The 16,869-nt window shown below is 47.0% G+C and overlaps 1 protein-coding gene across 9 annotated transcripts in view; it reads right to left on the reverse strand.

Annotated features, from left to right (window-relative positions):
- Positions 1–16,869, reverse strand: part of FSTL5 (follistatin like 5) — a 561,575-nt gene that overhangs the window by 146,337 nt on the left and 398,369 nt on the right. The gene's annotated exons all lie outside the window — the stretch shown is intronic.

Consider the following 16,869-nt stretch of genomic DNA (forward strand, 5'->3'; position numbering starts at 1 on the left):
GTGATATGATGCAATACTGCTTGAGGAAACAGTGTATTTGACTGATTGTATACAAACAACAAAATGGAATTTTCCAACTTAATTCTACTAAAATATTTCAGGTTGTGAAAGGTGCAAAGTTTAATTAGACAATAAATGCTTTTAAAATATTGGATTTTCAATGGAAATCAAATTGAAAATAACACATCTGTTTTGAAATCTTGTACCTATTGTTGTCACAAGAAACTCCTTGGATTAATATAACTCAAATAGACTGGGAAAGGGAAAGATCTTTCTCTCTATTTCTGTTTATTATCTGGCAGCACTTTGCATAGGGTCAGTTTCACTTTTATTTATTTATATTGCAGTACTGCCTAGAGGCCTCAATTAGATCAGCGTCCAGTTGTGCTAGGTACAGAACAAAAAGAAGATCCATTCCTTCACAATCTTACATTACAAGCTGATACACGAAAGCAGTGAGAGAAGGGGAGCGCCAGGGTCTGTATCCACAAAGGGATTTAGGCACTATTGTGAGACATAAAACCCCTACTCAGCTGCCACTTACCTCCGTAGATGCCTAAACTCTCTCAGCACCTGAATTTCTGCTGTAAAACTTCTTTGGGTGCCTAAGTTTCTGCTTACACACTCTGCTACCTTACTCTACCAGCCTAGATTCTTATCTCCTGACTAAGTGCCATTATGATCCACAAACTAGGAAAAGAAAATAATTAGTAGGGGAAGCAAAAGTGGATGGGAACCTGAGAGGCAGTGACCATGAGATGATGCTGATCTTAAACACAAAAAAGAAGCTTACAAGAAGTGGAAGTTTGGACAAATGACCAGGGAGGAGTATAAAAATATTGCTCAGGCATGCAGGAGTGAAATCAGGAAGGCCAAATCACACCTGGAGTTGCAGCTAGCAAGAGATGTTAAGAGTAACAAAGTATGTTATCAACAAGAAGAAAGCCAAGGAAAGTGTGGGCCCCTTTCTGAATGAGGGAGGCAACCTAGTGACAGAGGATGTGGAAAAAGTTAATGTACTCAATGCTTTTTTCCCCCTCTCAAGTTGCAGTGGGGGGGCGGGGGGAGGTTTAGTTTGGATGTTAGGAAAAAACTTTTTCACTAGGATGGTGGTGAAGCACTGGAATGGGTTACCTAGGGAGGTGGTGGAATCTCCTTCCTTAGAGGTTTTCAAGGTCAGACTTGACAAAGCCCTGGGTGGGATGATTTAGTTGGGGATTGGTCCTGCTTTGAGCAGGGGGTTGGACTAGATGACCTCCTGAGGTCCATTCCAGCCCTGATATTCTATGATTCTATGAAGTGAAGGAGCACCTATCTTGCCTGCAGGGCCCATTATAGTAGAATTGCTCAGAGGACACCTAAGTCCACAGAAAGCAGGAGATGGAGGGAAGGAGGAGGATTCCACCCTTATAACCTTTAGCCCGGTGGTTAGGGTACCCATCTGGGATGAGAGACATCTCACTTCAATTTTCCCCTCCCCTAATGAGGAGAAAGCATTTGAACAAGTATTTCCCACCTCTTAGGTGAATGCCTAACTACTGAACTATAGAGTGATTGTTACTTTTTCTCTGGCCCAATTAATATTTAATTATTGAATTAAAGAGCTTCAACAGGAGAGATTGAGGGAGACCCACATCAGAATAGCCCCTGGTCCAGTGGCTAGGGCACCCACCTGAGAGGTGGAGAACTCTGATCAAATCTGTTCACCTAATTAGGCAGAGAGCGGCGGGGGGGGAACTGAATCCTTGTTTACCACATCTTGAGTAAGTACCCAAACCACTGAGCTAAAGGTTTCAAGGGAGGACTTCTCCCTGGCCATTTTGTGTGAAGTTAGGCAGGCACCTAACTCATTTTTGCAAGAAGTGCGAGGGGCTCCCAGCTGTGGATTGCAATAGATAGGTATAGAATCATAGAATATCAGGGTTGGAAGGAACCTCAGGAGGTCATCTAGTCCAACCCCCTGCTCAAAGCAGGACTAATCTCCAATTTTTGCCCCAGATCCCTAAATGGCCCCCTCAAGGATTGAACTCACAACCCTGGGTTTAGGAGGCCAAAGCTCAAACCACTGAGCTATCCCTCCCTTGTACTGCAACTTGTGAGGTACCTCCTCACAGCCTGAATTTAGGTGCTGAACTCTGTGACTGGGGTGGAATTTAAGACACACTCCTCTTGCCAACATCTCCCATTGGCTAGCTTGGGTGTCTTCCCACCTAGAGGGGTGGCTTTTGTGGATTGCGTTCTTAGGCAACTCTCTCTCTCTCCATGCATTATATATAGGGAGTCTAGGCTTAGGCTAACTTAGGTTTTGTGGATAGCAGTTATTTCCAGTGATTTTCGAGGCACCTAGATCTTAGGCAATGCAACACCTAAGCCCCGTTGTTGATCCATACCAACGTGGCAATGAGACTGTCACAGGGTGAGCTGGCCCTTTAAGGGGGCTGGGAGGTGCCTCCCTTGGTGAAGGGAATAAGTTCAGGAGTTACATGATAAGTGTTTGTGACTCACAACCACGCCTGCTGATATATCAGTATGAGATCACTGAGGGACTTAAAGAAACAGGAGGGTTGAGTGAGCTGCTCTACACAGAAAGATGTACTCAGATTGTAAACTTTTGGTGGGGGACAGGAGTCATCTTAATGTTCTGTGTTTTTTACAGTGCCTAGTACAACTGGGTTCTACTCCTGGAGCTCCTAAGCACTACTCTGTATTTATAACAATAAGAGAGAGACTCTCTTAGTCCTAAAGCAGAGATCTGGAAAGTCAAGCCTTTAGGGAGCAGGAGCCAGCTAGGAAGGGTCGAGTGTGGGGAGGAAACACGCTGGAAGAAAGCCTCCACAGAACCCTGTTCCAGAGCTTGTGAGACATCTGTGTGGAATTTTTTGTGTTCCTCTGAAATTTACGTTAATAAACAAGACTCCCAAAAGAGGAGGGTTACTGAGAAAACTCCCACAGAGTGAAATTTCCTTACATGAGAAAGAAGTGGAAACTGAGACAACAACAGGGAGAAGTATAAGTGGGATAAGTTGTGGACACAGCATATGACTTTGTGTAGGGTTAATTTCACTGTTTATTGATGGCACGCGCTTCTCTCAGTGCTGAAAAGAACATTTTCCAATTAAAAGCAGCAGAAGAGAAAAACTGGAGGATGTACTTCAGCCTACTCAAAAGACCATTCTAAACAAGCAGGGATCAGAAAATCCCCTTTAACTGTTTTTAAAAGGGTGTTTTAGATAAAGCATGCTCAGGAGTGTCATGATAGCAAACTGATTTAAAATTAGTTTAAAAAATGTCAATTTGGCAATATCCCTTTAATTTTGTGATTATAACTGCTAACAAAACATATATGTAAGGGTAAGAAAATGTTTAAAATTCTCAGAGTGATGTGCAAGATAATTTTTCATTTTGTTAGCAATTCATATAAAACATTTAGTGCGTATCTCCTTCTAGCTAGTTTCATATGGGTTGTTTCAGGTTATTCTCATCAGGGCAGTTAGGAATGGATATACATCTTATATTACAGCCTTTCAGGGACATAAGACCTTTCAATTTGAAGTTATAAAAGACAAAATCAATTATTAACAGACCCAGCTTATTTAGATATGTTTAAAAGAAAAGACATTTGGGTGTAAAATGAGAATTAATGGAAAACAAAACAAAAAAAAAAATAGAACACAAATACATGTAACAGAAGTTGTCACCCATCTCACCATAGGGGACCATGTAGACCTGCACTCCTCCTGTCAGCCATTGGAAGACCATGGACCAGATTCTGCCCTCAGTTACTCTGATGGAAACCTGAGAGCAGAATGCCACAGCATACAGCTCAACAGGTCAGAGACTTGACTGGACATACAGTGTGGTGAATAGTCCTGTGGAGAGGTGGATGCTGGAGAATGCAGAGGTGGGACCCTCCGCTTCCAAAGCTCTCCACCTCTCACTGACCAGCCAGAGGGAGATGGTATCTGACTGGTCCCCAACTCCTGTTTCTTCCCCTCCTCTGCCCGCCATTAATTTAAACCATTGACTGGGTCTTTTGGAGTCTCTCGCTCTCTTTAGCTGTCCCACCCTCCCTCCTTTTAATTGTAGTATAGGGGCTGTGTTTTTTTAGCATGATTGCCTGTTTTGGGATCAGAAAGGAATTGTTTTCATTGGGGACAAATTGACAGAAGCCTGATGGGATTTTTCACCTTACTCACAGCATCATGGAGACACAGTTAGATCAAAGAGGAGGACCTAGAAATTAATATTAGGAATTTGTACAGCTGTTTAATTCATCATGGTTGGAGTTCAGCACAGATAAAAGGCAAAAAGGACAGCTTCCAGAAGTAATGGACACCTCATATTTCATAGGTGGTCCTTACATCTATCGGAGAAGGGAGGACCTGAAGACTTCTCTGACCGAGGTCCCCCTTAGGGTAGGAAGATTAAGAGGATTCACAAGCATGAGCAGAATCCTTTGGGTAGGCTGAGGGGGTGTCTACCCTGAGTTATATGTTATATGGTGGGAGCCCTGTCACCCTCACACTTTCAAAGATTCATAGATTCCAAGGCCAGAAGAGAATATTTTGATCATCTGGTCTGGACTCCAGTATACACAGGTCATAGAGCTTCCCCAAAATAACTCCTAGAGCAGATCTGTTAGAAAAAAAAAACATCCAATCTTGATTTAAAAATATCCAGTGATGGAGACTCCACCACCATCCTTAGAAAATTGTCCCAATGGTTAATTGTTCTCACCATTAAAAATTTGTCTTATATTTCCAGTCTGAATTTGTCTGGCTTCAACTTCCAGGTACTTGGATTCTGTTACACCTTTCTTTGCTAGAAAAGACTATCACCAAATATTTCTTCCCCATGTAGGTACTGAGGGGCTGTAATTGAGTGACCCCTTAACGTTCTCTTTGTTAAACTAAATAGAATTTAGATAGATAGCTCTTTGAGTCTATCATAGTAAGGCAGGTTTTCTAATCCTTTATTCTTTCTTGTAGCTCTTTTCTGAACCGTCTCCAAACTGTATACACTCTTGAATTGTGAATACCAGAAATGGCACATTATTCCAACAGCAGCTGCATCAGTGCCAAATATTGAGTAAAATAACCTCTCTATTCCCACTCAAAATTCCTGTTTATGCATCCAAGGATTGCATTAGTCCTTTTGGCCACAGCTTCACACTGGGAGTTCATTTTCAGCTGATTATCCACCATGACCCCTGAATCTTTTTCAGAGTCACTGATTCTCAGGATGGAGTCCTCAGTCTTTTAAGTATGGCCTACATTATTTGTTCCAAGATCTATTTATTTACATTTAGCATATTAAAACACAGTGTTTGCTTTTGCCCAGTTTACCAAGCAGTCTAGATTGCTCTGAATTAGTGACCTGTCCTCTTCTTTATTGACCACTACCCCAATTTTTGGATCATCTGCAAACTTTATCAGTGATCATTTTATGCTTTCTTCATTAATAAGAACATTAAATAGCATAGGGCCAAGAACTGATCCCTGCTTGCTGATGATTCCCCATTTACAATCACATTTTGAGACCTATTAGTTAGCCAGTTTTTAATCCATTTAATGTGTGCCATGTTAATTTTATATTCTTCTCATTTTTTAATCAAAACGCCATGTGGTAAGTCAAATGCCTTAGAGAAGTCTAAGTATTATTACATCAACATTATTACCGTTAGCTACCAAACTTGTAAACTCAACAAAGATATCAGTTTACTTTGACAATTTCCATCAACTCCTGTTGATTTGAGTAAATACATAACCCTATTTTAATTCTTTATTAATCAAGCCATTCCATTATCTTTAATAATTATGCAGGTCATCCCGTTTACCCTTTTTAAAAATTGGCACAGCATTATCTTTCTTCCAGTCTTCTGGAACTTCCCCTGAAAGTCAACATTAACAGTCCAGTGAGCTCTTCAGACCACTCTTTAAAAACTCTTGGCTGTAACTTATCTGAACCTGCTGATTAACAAATGTCTGCCTTTAGTAGCTTCTGTTTAACATCCTCCAGACAGACTAGTGCAATGAAAAGAGTTACCATCACCATATGATGAGACTATATCATCTATTTTAACCCCAAATACAGAACAGAAATATTACTGTACACCTTTGCCTCTTCTGCATTGTTATTGATAATTTTACCATTTCCATCTGGTGATGAGTCAATATCATTGTCAGGATTCATTTTGTTCCTAATATATTTTGAAAAAAACCTCTGTATTTTCCTTAACTCTTCTGGTCTCTTAGCCCATTTAAATGTCTGGTACCGGAGAGTTGGGAGAGATGAGTTAGAAAGCACCTTTCTGAGGTGTTAAATTAATGAAGTTGAGGCTTGCCACTTAAATCGATCCCTGTTTGTCTTCATACTTCTGTGTGTCTTGATCAGTTTGGCCCTCTGAGCTTGATTTTGTTCCCATTGAAATGAATAGTATAATTCCCATTGATATCAACAAGCACAGGTTCAGGCACATGCTGCTTCTGCAACAATCCTGTGGCACAAAGAAAGTGGAAAGTTCATTCCCCAGCAGGGAATTCTTCCACTAGGGCAGAATTCCCAGATGATATATAGCTGACATAACTAGCTGGCCACCAGCATATTGAATGTGGCCAGAGCTCAGATTATAGTTGGCATAAGATTCCGGGAGACTGTTCCCTCTTAGCTTAAGTCAGAGCACCTAGAGCTCTGACATATGCCAGGTCCAAACAACCCAAATAATTGGTGAACTGTAACTGGCACCCCAATGCATCTCCTTACCCTTTCTCTCCTGTGCTGAGCAGATCTCTGAGCAGGAGAGTACCTAGACCCATAGCGCCTACTCTATAGTACTGAACAACATAATGAAAAATATTAAAAAACAATAAAAATATAAATGTACAAAGTCCTCTTAATGTTCAAACAGATGAAAGCAAATGAGATGGTGCATATAAAAAGAGCATGATCCTACAAGTCTTACTCCTTGAATGCCAGTGGATCATGTGAATAATGTCACTAATTCTTTAAATACAGCTCATTGTGAATAAGGGTCCAAAAAAGAGATGGAAAAAGTGACTGTGGAAAAGGGCTAGTAAATATAGGGATAACACTGGTCAAAACAAAATACTTTTTCCATAAAAACATAAATAAATAAAAAATACAAACTATCTTTTATGAGTAGTAAGATAGTAAAAAAACTGAAAGGTGTTTGTATTATTAAATAATAGGCAGTTGTATCAGTGAGAATTTAAAACAAATGTAATTGTTTTGATGTTTAATTCTAAAGATTTAACAGAGCCAGCAGTATTGGTATTTGATCCAATAAGGAAAGAGAAAAAAGTAAATAATAATACTCAAGACTTGGAAGACATTATCTCTTAATACTTAAGAGATAACATATGATAAAAATAAAAATGTGCCAACTTTGATGAATTAGTATTAGTCAAATGCGACTACCTCAGAAAATATAAACAATAAAAAGTATAGGAGCTAGGTAAGAGATAAGTTTGAGTGTCTCAATAAAAATAACATATGAGGAAAAGTGACAACTAGTTTGTTAAAATGACCTTCACATGGTCTGTTGGGAACTCATACTAAAGAGTGTGCACCAAGTGGAATTTTGGCAACTAATTTCATTGCTGGTTGACTGACCGTTATTTACCCAGTGAAATTTTAAAGAATTTATTTTAAAACTAGCTAGTCAGAAGCCAATTTACCTAACAATACTGTATTTTTATCTAGTTAGACTGAAATTCTAATCTGAATACAGAACAAACACAGAATACAAAATTCTGTTGGGAACAAAGGATAACCATATCTATGAATATTGCCGTCAGCTACAAATATCTAAAACAGCCTCCCCTTATAATACATACAATACGATAAAACAAGAGCCTGATCACTTCATCCTGCGGGAGAGGTCCACGGACAAGGAGTACTCCATAAGGTCCTCCTAAGAGCTTTTTCCAAGCCATGCAGAGGAGTAAGGGCAGGTTTCTCCTTTGCAGTTCTAACAGGGGGGCTCTACTCCCACAATCCATGTATCGTAAGATATCTAAAGAAGGCCATCTCTGTGGAAGCCCTGTACTTCTTCAGTGGTGGTTATCTCACCTGCTTCCCCCTTTAGGCTTCCTTCACAGAGGATGTGCTTGGAACCTTTAGTGAAACAGAATTCTACATTGTGGAAAGGAGCATTATCTCTGGGATATTAACTTCTCATGGATTCACTGATGGACCTTGGGGAAAGAAAATGGGGAGAGGGCAAGAAGGAACATGCCTTTGCAAATGCAGGTAGAGTAAGTGTAAGTGTATCTCTCAAGCAGCTGATACTTCCCTGTGTAAGAAAATGTTGGAACCCATACACAGTTCTTTCCCTCACAGTACAGGACACAGCAGGATGATTACACCTCAGATGTGTATTTGATATGCTGCTGTCTTTACTAGTGAAAGCTAAATCGCAGAACATCTATAAAGTTGTTGAGAAAAGAGAAATTGTTTTTTCCTTCCAAATTAGACCACCAAATTCACATTTCCTAAAAGGAACACAACATTTCTCCTCCCATCCAGGTACTTCAGAAATAGCTGGGATGCCTTTAGTTTACTTAAAACCTAGATGCTAAACTAAGAACATTTAAAGAACAACCAATTTAGTTATGTCAGCAAAACAAACTTTTGTAGTGGATTAGTTATCTGACTAGTTGTAGTATAAATATAATACTATTTAAAGAGTGGCCAGACGTGCTGTAATGAAAGAAAAGTTCTATTGCTAGTAGAGAGTGGGTAAAGATATGAGAGGGGTGGAGAGCAGTAGAAGGAAACAGTATGTTTGCTATATTTTATGTCCTCAGAGTTTAAACAAAACACCAATGGATACCTGATCAAAGTAGTTATTCAATACCCAGGTTAAATCTTCAGAATTGGGTGTAAAGAGGTCCTGACCTATTTCTGACTCCATTTTTCCATTTATGTATTATGACACAAAAGTGGAGTTTATAGTGGGTGATTTAGGAATATGGACTGAAATCCTGACCCCATTGAAGTCAATGGCAAAACTCCCAGAATGCTGTGTGAAAAGCTGTATGTAGGGGAAGGCTGTCATTTCTACATCTGGAGTGTTTTCATGTGTGTTTGCCATGATGTACAAATTCTCTTCATGCTTGCAGCTGTACTGCTTAGGCCGATGCAGGATCACTCTCTCACACATGTAATGGTGTAACGTTGACGGAACCTGCTTGTCGGGGGGTGGGATCTAACCTGGAGCTTAGTGCATGAGCCTCTACCGAATGAGCTAAAAAACAACTGGCTCTTAACTAAGGCTGTAGAACAGACTCATTTAACTCTCTCTAAGTGGTAGCATGTATTTTTCAATCAGTACAAATTGTATCGTTGGTAGTTTATTATTCCAACAACAGTGATCTACCTGTGTTTGTAATTCTGTGCCATGGCTAAATCATACTGCAAGCTTTATGGGACAGGAATTTTCCTATTTGCCTATAAAGTGCTATGTACACTCATAGTGCTCTATGAATAGGCTTGGCAGAGTTTGATTATTTTAATATAATTTTGAGGGATAGCATCAATGTTTATTTTTAATCATTTATTCAATTTTTATCTATATACATTTTTACAGTTGTTCAAAATTATCGGTGTTAAGCTTCCCCCCCTTCAGTTTCTACTGATTTAAGTTTTCACACTTGTGGGAAATTATGGGGGGCAGAGAATAGGGCTAGAGAATAATTATTTAATGACAGTAGATGTTGAGATTCAAAAGTTAAAGCCTTATAACTGTTAACACAAATGATCAACATCATTGTCAAAAAGAAAATACCCTTAAATCAAAGTCCAATAGGTTCTCAAGCAGGATTTTTCTTACTTTGCCTATCTGTAAATTTTAATTATTATTGAGGTAAATATTATTTTTTGGTTTGTGTTTGTACACTGATATCAAAATGTATTGACATTTACTGATAAAAATGAAATCCTTCCAAACCCATCTAAGAATAACATTAATATGGAGATTTTCTTGAAACAAAAGATGTAAAACCTCACAGTTCTAAGTTTTTATATTGGGTAACTTAAAATGGCCAGACCAACACTATTACTTTAGCTGAAAGTTTGTATGTCAAGTTTCATCTGGAGGTGTTTGTTTTTGTATGTAGCAAAATTGCAATTCTAAAGAAAGTTATTTATAATTAAAATGCTACCAAAATTTTTGTGATATTCATGATCACATTAAGATATACCATATACACTATCAGATTCTTAATAAAGCCTCCTATTCACAGTAAGTCCCTTATTTTGAAAAACAGTTTCCCTTTTTAAAGAAAAAAGTCAGCAGTTACTCTTCTTATTATGATCTGTTTGTACCATGATTCATTTTCATGGACAAGATCTTGATGTTATTATATGCAGTATGACACTAACTATATTTTAATATGTGATCTTGTCTCAATATTCTTATATTGCTATATTCATTCTCTGAAATGGTCATCGGATACATCTTGGTTTCTCTGTGTGTGACTTTTACTATTGAATCCTACATTACAGTAGGAGTTTTATCATTGACTTAAATGGGAGGACAAGTAGACATTACAGTCACTATTGATCATCATAAAAGGTATAACAAATTCAGTTACTGGTGAACAAGTGACTGTGGATAAACTGGTGAACACTGGCACTAAAAGACCAATAATTAAAGTAAAACTATAATATGTGCCAGATATTAAAGTACTTCACTTAAAAGATATTTTTGGTTGCTTCATTTTATGGACAAGTATTGTATAAAAACCTAAATCTTGTATAGCTCTACGTTTGTCAGCAGAGATGTGCTAAACCCATAGTTCACCAAGGTAAGTAGACAGATACTCCGTCTCAAATTGCATATTCTTTACAAACTTGATTATCCAAATGTTGCTGAAGTCATATTATAACAATGCACAATGTGACAGGTTTAGTAGGTCCTCCGAGCCCCTAGGGGGCGATGGAGAGCTATGGTCCCACTGGCAGGCCTCAGTCACATCTTTCGGGCGCTGGGGAATTAGCGGGGAAGGTGTGCCGGCCGGAGTCTGCAGCGCGCCCCTCAGGCAGGGGAGCGCCGGCACGAGTCTGCAGCGCGCCCCTCAGGCAGGGGAGCGCCGGTATGGGTTTGTAGCACACAGTTCTGCTACCCAAGGCAGGCTGGCCGGGGTAGGAGAACGCAGGTCCACCCAACTCCACTGCGTTCCAGCCCAGGGCCTGGTCAGTGGCGGGAGGCGAAGGTCCCGCCGCTGGGCCATGTGCTCCCGCTGACCAAACACACCCACCCCACGGTGCAGTTCTGCCCCTGGGCTACTTCCTGCCCGGTCTCTCAAGCGGGTCTCTCCGGTCCCTCCAGCTCGTCCGGGTATTCCGCTGCTGGCAGCTCCAGCTCCCCCTCTGTGTCGGACTCACGCTGGCCCGGGCTACAGCCGGGCCCCTCCAGGTAGTCAGCGGCTGGCAGTCCTGGTTGCCACAGGCCTTCCTCCTGGTCGCCACAGGCCTTCCTCCTGGTCAGGTTCCTCCTTGCCCAGGGCCTCCCCTGGGTCAGCAGCAGGATCACGAGGGAGCAGCCAACAGCCTGTGTCTGCCTCCCTCCCTGGTGCTCTCCTCACTGGGCAAAGGGCCCCTCCCTTTGTACTTCCTGTCCCACCCCTCCCCTTCCGGGGATTGGCGTAAGCTTGGCTGGCCCCGCCCACTCAGGCTGAGAGGGTGGCTCTTTACCCTCTGGTTTGGAGGGGAGCCACCCTGGCTCCCTACATACCCACCCCTCAAATCCAGCTCCTGATCTTCAAAGCTGGCATCCTCCCCCTCTCTGAGGCGGGATAGGAAATCCGCATTGGCGTTGTCTCGTCCCGCACGATGGTGGATCGTGAAGGCATAGGGCTGCAGAGCAAGATACCACCGCATCAGCCTGGCATAGTTGTCCTTCATCTTATTAAGCCACTTCAGGGGTGCGTGGTCCATAACCAGTATAAAGGGGGCTCCGAGGATGTAGTAGCGGAGAGCATCAACTGCCCACTTAACTGCTAGGGCCTCTTTCTCCACGATGGAGTAGTTCCGTTCTCTGGGGAACAGCTTCCGACTGAGGTAAACAATCGGGTGTTCCTCCCCATCCACCTCCTGTGAGAGGACCGCCCCAAGCCCTACATCTGAGGCATCAGTCTGAACAATAAAGTCACGATGAAAGTCAGGGCTGAAGAGTATTGGATCGCTACACAGCTGTTCTTTGATAGTTCGAAAGGCCGTCTCGCACTCGTTGGACCAATGCACCCAGCGGGGACTGTCCTTGGTCAAGAGCTCTGTTAGCGGGGCCGTAATGCTTGCGAAGTAGGGTACAAACTGCCGGTAATAACCAGCTAAGCCCAAGAATTGACGCACCTGCCTCTTCGTGGTCAGCACCGGACATTCCTGCAGTGCTTGGACTTTCCCGATGAGGGGGCGGACCTGTCCCTGGCCCAAGGTGTACCCCAGGTAAGTGGTTTCCTCCCGCCCGATTTGGCACTTTTTTGGATTGGCCGTAAGCCCAGCTGCCCGGAGGTCCCGGAGGACTGCCGCTACTTGGTTAAGATGTTCCTCCCAGTTATTGCCGTAGATGACCACATTGTCCAGGCAGGCCGCAGCGTACTTTGTGTGTGGTTGAACACCTAATCCACCAAACGCTGGAAGGTTGCCAGGGCCCCATGTAGGCCGAAAGGCATCCGGGTGAAATGGTATATCCCTGTAGGGGTGGCAAACGCGATCTTCTCCTTGGACCTGGGATCCAAGAGGATCTGCCAGTACCCTTTGGTGAGATCTAAAGTGGTGATATAACAGGCCTCCCTGAGCCGGTCGAGGAGCTCATTGACGTGGGGCATCAGATAGGCGTCAAATTTTGAGATGGCGTTTACCCTCCGGAAGTCAATGCAAAACTGCCGGCTCCCATCTGGCTTTGGTACGAGGATGACGGGGCTCCGCCACTTGCTCTGGGAGCGCTCAATAACACCCAGATCCAACATTGCCTGGACTTCCTCCTCTATGGCCTCCCGCATTCGCCTAGGCAATGGCCGGGTTGTCTCTCGGACCACCACCCCGGGTTCCATCTGGATCACATGGTAGGTTAGCGTAGTGCGCCCAGGTTTCATGGTGAACGTCTTGGGGAATGCCCTTACTAAGCAGAGTGCCTGTTCTTGCTGCTCGACTGCGAGTGTCTCTGCTAGCTGGGGCTCACCATTATCCGATTCCTCGGGCGGTTGGGGCCCCAGTTCCGGTTCAGGGGGATATGGGGCAACTAGGAGCCCTTCTCGGTCCTGCCAGGGTTTTAAGAGGTTTACATGATAAATCTGTTTTTCCTTACAGCGACCAGGTTGCCGAATCTCATAGGTGACTGGTCCTACCTGGTGGAGGACCTCATACGGACCCTGCCAGCGGGCAAAAAGCTTTGATTCCTCCGAGGGGAGCAGGAGGAGTACTCGGTCCCCTGGCCCAAATGATCGAGCCTGGGCGCCCCGACTGTAGTGCTGCTCCTGGGCTCTTTGGGCTGTGTTTAAGTTATCCCTCGCGAGCTCGCCCACCTACGCCAGCTGCCCCTGCAGTTGTAAGACGTATTGCAAGAGACCCTTGCGGACGGGTCGTGTTCCCAATTGTTGTGTTCCCCTTGCGGATGTGTTGCGGATGGGTTGTGTTCCCAAGTCTCCCTCAAGAGGTCCACCCTTGCGAAGATCTTCACGAGCTCCGCAGTGATAGTGCGGGCGGTGATACTTCTTAAGAGGGCAGCCTCGGGGAAGTGGGTGGCGTAGTCCATCAGGACAAGGATGTATTGATGGCCCGCCTTACTTTTTGGAAAAGGCCCGACCAGGTCCATTGCTACCCGCTCAAATGGTACACCTATAACTGGTAACGGGACCAGGGAGGCCTTCCGTACCCCTGCCGGGGCTACATGTTGGCAGTCCAGGCACGACGCACAGTAATCCTTCACCTCACACTGGATGCTGGGCCAGAAGAACCTAGCCAGGAGCCTGGCCACAGTTTATTCCTGCCCTTAATGGCCGGCAGCCGGGATGTCATGTGCAAGCTTCAGGACAGCCCGACGATGAATGCGGGGGACCACGAGTTGGGTCTGGACCTCTTGGGTCTGGGGGTCTCGGTCAAGGTGGTAGAGCCGCTCGTGGTTGAGTTCAAACCTGGGCCATTGGGTGGTGCACCGCGCCTCCACGACCTCACCATCCACCCGGGCCAGCTGCTCATAGGCAAACCGGAGCATAGGGTCCTCCCTTTGATCCCGGCTAAAGTCCACCAGGTCAGGAGGGGGACCAGCCTTTTCCAGGCCATCCTGCCCGGGGGTGAGACCTGGGTCAGCTCCAGGGTCGGAGCTCAAGTCAGGTCCTGTCTTCTCAGGCGGGGCTCCCTCGAACGCCTCTTTGGTGGGTAGGGATTGGAGCACCTCGATGAAGTCTGGCCAGTCACGGCCCAGGATCACTGGATAGGTGAGGGATGATGCCACCACCACATTCATTAACTGAGTTGCTCCATTCATGATGGGGACCCAAACCGTGGGGTACAATTTTACGTCTCCGTGGATGCACTGAATCCGTACTTCCCCAATGGTCTGCTTGGTGTCCGAGAAGAGCGCCTGGTGAGGGTCTGCCCACAGCCCAAATCAACTAGACCCACCACGGGGACCCCGGCGACCTCCATGGGAGCTGTCAGTTTGACCACAGAGGGCAGACGGGCCCGTCGCTCCCCTGCGCACACAAGGCCAAAGTTGCAGTCCATTGCAGGACAGCCCCGTTGCAGATGACCATACTCGCCACATCGGAAACAAGGTCCTACCTCTGGGTGCGTTGGCCGCATGGTGGCACCAGTGGGGTTGCAGAGTGGGCTGGGGCCCAGTGGTTGGGTTAAGCATCCAGGGCCAGAGAGTGGTGTGGACTTGGGGCGTTGGGAAAACTCGGTCCTGCCGCCATCTGGTCGTCAGGTACGCTGGGGTGCGTTGGTTTGGGAGGTGGGCCCCCTCCGTACAAGTTTCTGTGCATTGGGTCCAGGGTTTGGGGGGCGGGCGGGCGGCCGGTCCTATCGGGGCCTCTGCCTCGAGAAAGTCCTCCATAAGCGCGACGGCCGTGCTCAGACTTTGTGGCCGGTGCCGCAACACCCAACCCCTCCCCTGGGGTGGGAGAATGTGCACTGTTCAGTCACCTCAGCTGCGGTTCAACGCTCGGATTGGAGCCATCGGGTACCTGCTTCCTTCAGTTCCTGGGCCAAGGCCCGGGGTCTGGCGCCCGGTGGGTAGACCTTTTCCTGAAACCGTCGCTGAAAAGTCTCCAGGGTAATGTCGAAGGCATCCAAGATAGCTGTTTTCACTCGAGCATAAATGCGGGCCTCATCATCTGGGAGCCCACGGTAAGCCTTCTGGGACAGCCCCATCAGATATGGGGCGAGGAGCGTCGCCCATTGGTCAGGCGCCCAACCAGCCAATGAGGCAACCCGCTCGAAGGTCACTAGATAGGCCTCCGGGTCATCCTCAGGCCCCATCTTGGCCAGACGGATCGGTGGGGCAGGCAGGGGCGGGGTGGCTGCCCGGTCCGGTTGAGTACCCCATGGCCTGGCCACAGGGTTGCAAGCTGCTGGAAGCATTGGGTTTGTTGTTCATGGTGCTGGGCCCCCAGGGTTTGAAGCAACTGCTGCTGGTGGACGCCCAGCTGCTGTACGAGTTGGTGCTGCTGCTGTTGTTGGCTCTCAGCCAGGAACTTAAGAAGCCTTTCCATCTCCATCTTTCCAGTAGGGGAGCTTCAGAGGCCCCCTCGCACTAACCCCTTTCTGCAGGGATAGGGAGTCGAGTGCCCACATTCTCCACCACTTGTGACAGGGTTCAGTCGGTCCTCTGAGCCCCTAGGGGGCGATGGAGAGCTATGGTCCCACTCGCAGGCCTCAGTCATACCTTTCGGGTGCTGGGGAATTAGCGGGGAAGGTGTGCCGGCCAGAGTCTGCAGCGCGCCCCTCAGGCAGGGGAGCGCCGGCCAGAGTCTGCAGCGCGCCCCTCAGGCAGGGGAGCGCCGGCACGCGTCTGCAGCGCGCCCCTCAGGCAGGCGAGCGCCGGCACGCGTCTGCAGCGCGCCCCTCAGGCAGGCGAGCGCCGGCCAGAGTCTGCAGCGCGCCCCTCAGGCAGGCGAGCGCCGGCACGCGTCTGCAGCGCGCCCCTCAGGCAGGCGAGCGCCGGCACGCGTCTGCAGCGCGCCCCTCAGGCAGGCGAGCGCCGGCACGCGTCTGCAGCGCGCCCCTCAGGCAGGCGAGCGCCGGCACGCGTCTGCAGCGCGCCCCTCAGGCAGGCGAGCGCCGGCACGCGTCTGCAGCGCGCCCCTCAGGCAGGCGAGCGCCGGCACGCGTCTGCAGCGCGCCCCTCAGGCAGGCGAGCGCCGGCACGCGTCTGCAGCGCGCCCCTCAGGCAGGCGAGCGCCGGCACGCGTCTGCAGCGCGCCCCTCAGGCAGGCGAGCGCCGGCACGCGTCTGCAGCGCGCCCCTCAGGCAGGCGAGCGCCGGCACGCGTCTGCAGCGCGCCCCTCAGGCAGGCGAGCGCCGGCACGCGTCTGCAGCGCGCCCCTCAGGCAGGCGAGCGCCGGCACGCGTCTGCAGCGCGCCCCTCAGGCAGGCGAGCGCCGGTATGGGTTTGTAGCACACAGTTCTGCTACCCAAGGCAGGCTGGCCGGGGTAGGAGAACGCAGGCCCACCCAACTCCACTGCGTTCCAGCCCAGGGCCTGGTCAGTGGCGGGAGGCGAAGGTCCCGCCACTGGGCCATGTGCTCCCGCTGACCAAACACACCCACCCCACGGTGCAGTTCTGCCCCTGGGCTACTTCCTACCCGATCTCTCAAGCGGGTCTCTCCAGTCCCTCCAGCTCGT

This window comes from Lepidochelys kempii, chromosome 4 (genome assembly GCF_965140265.1).
Source record: "Lepidochelys kempii isolate rLepKem1 chromosome 4, rLepKem1.hap2, whole genome shotgun sequence".
NCBI classification, from domain to species: domain Eukaryota; kingdom Metazoa; phylum Chordata; order Testudines; family Cheloniidae; genus Lepidochelys; species Lepidochelys kempii.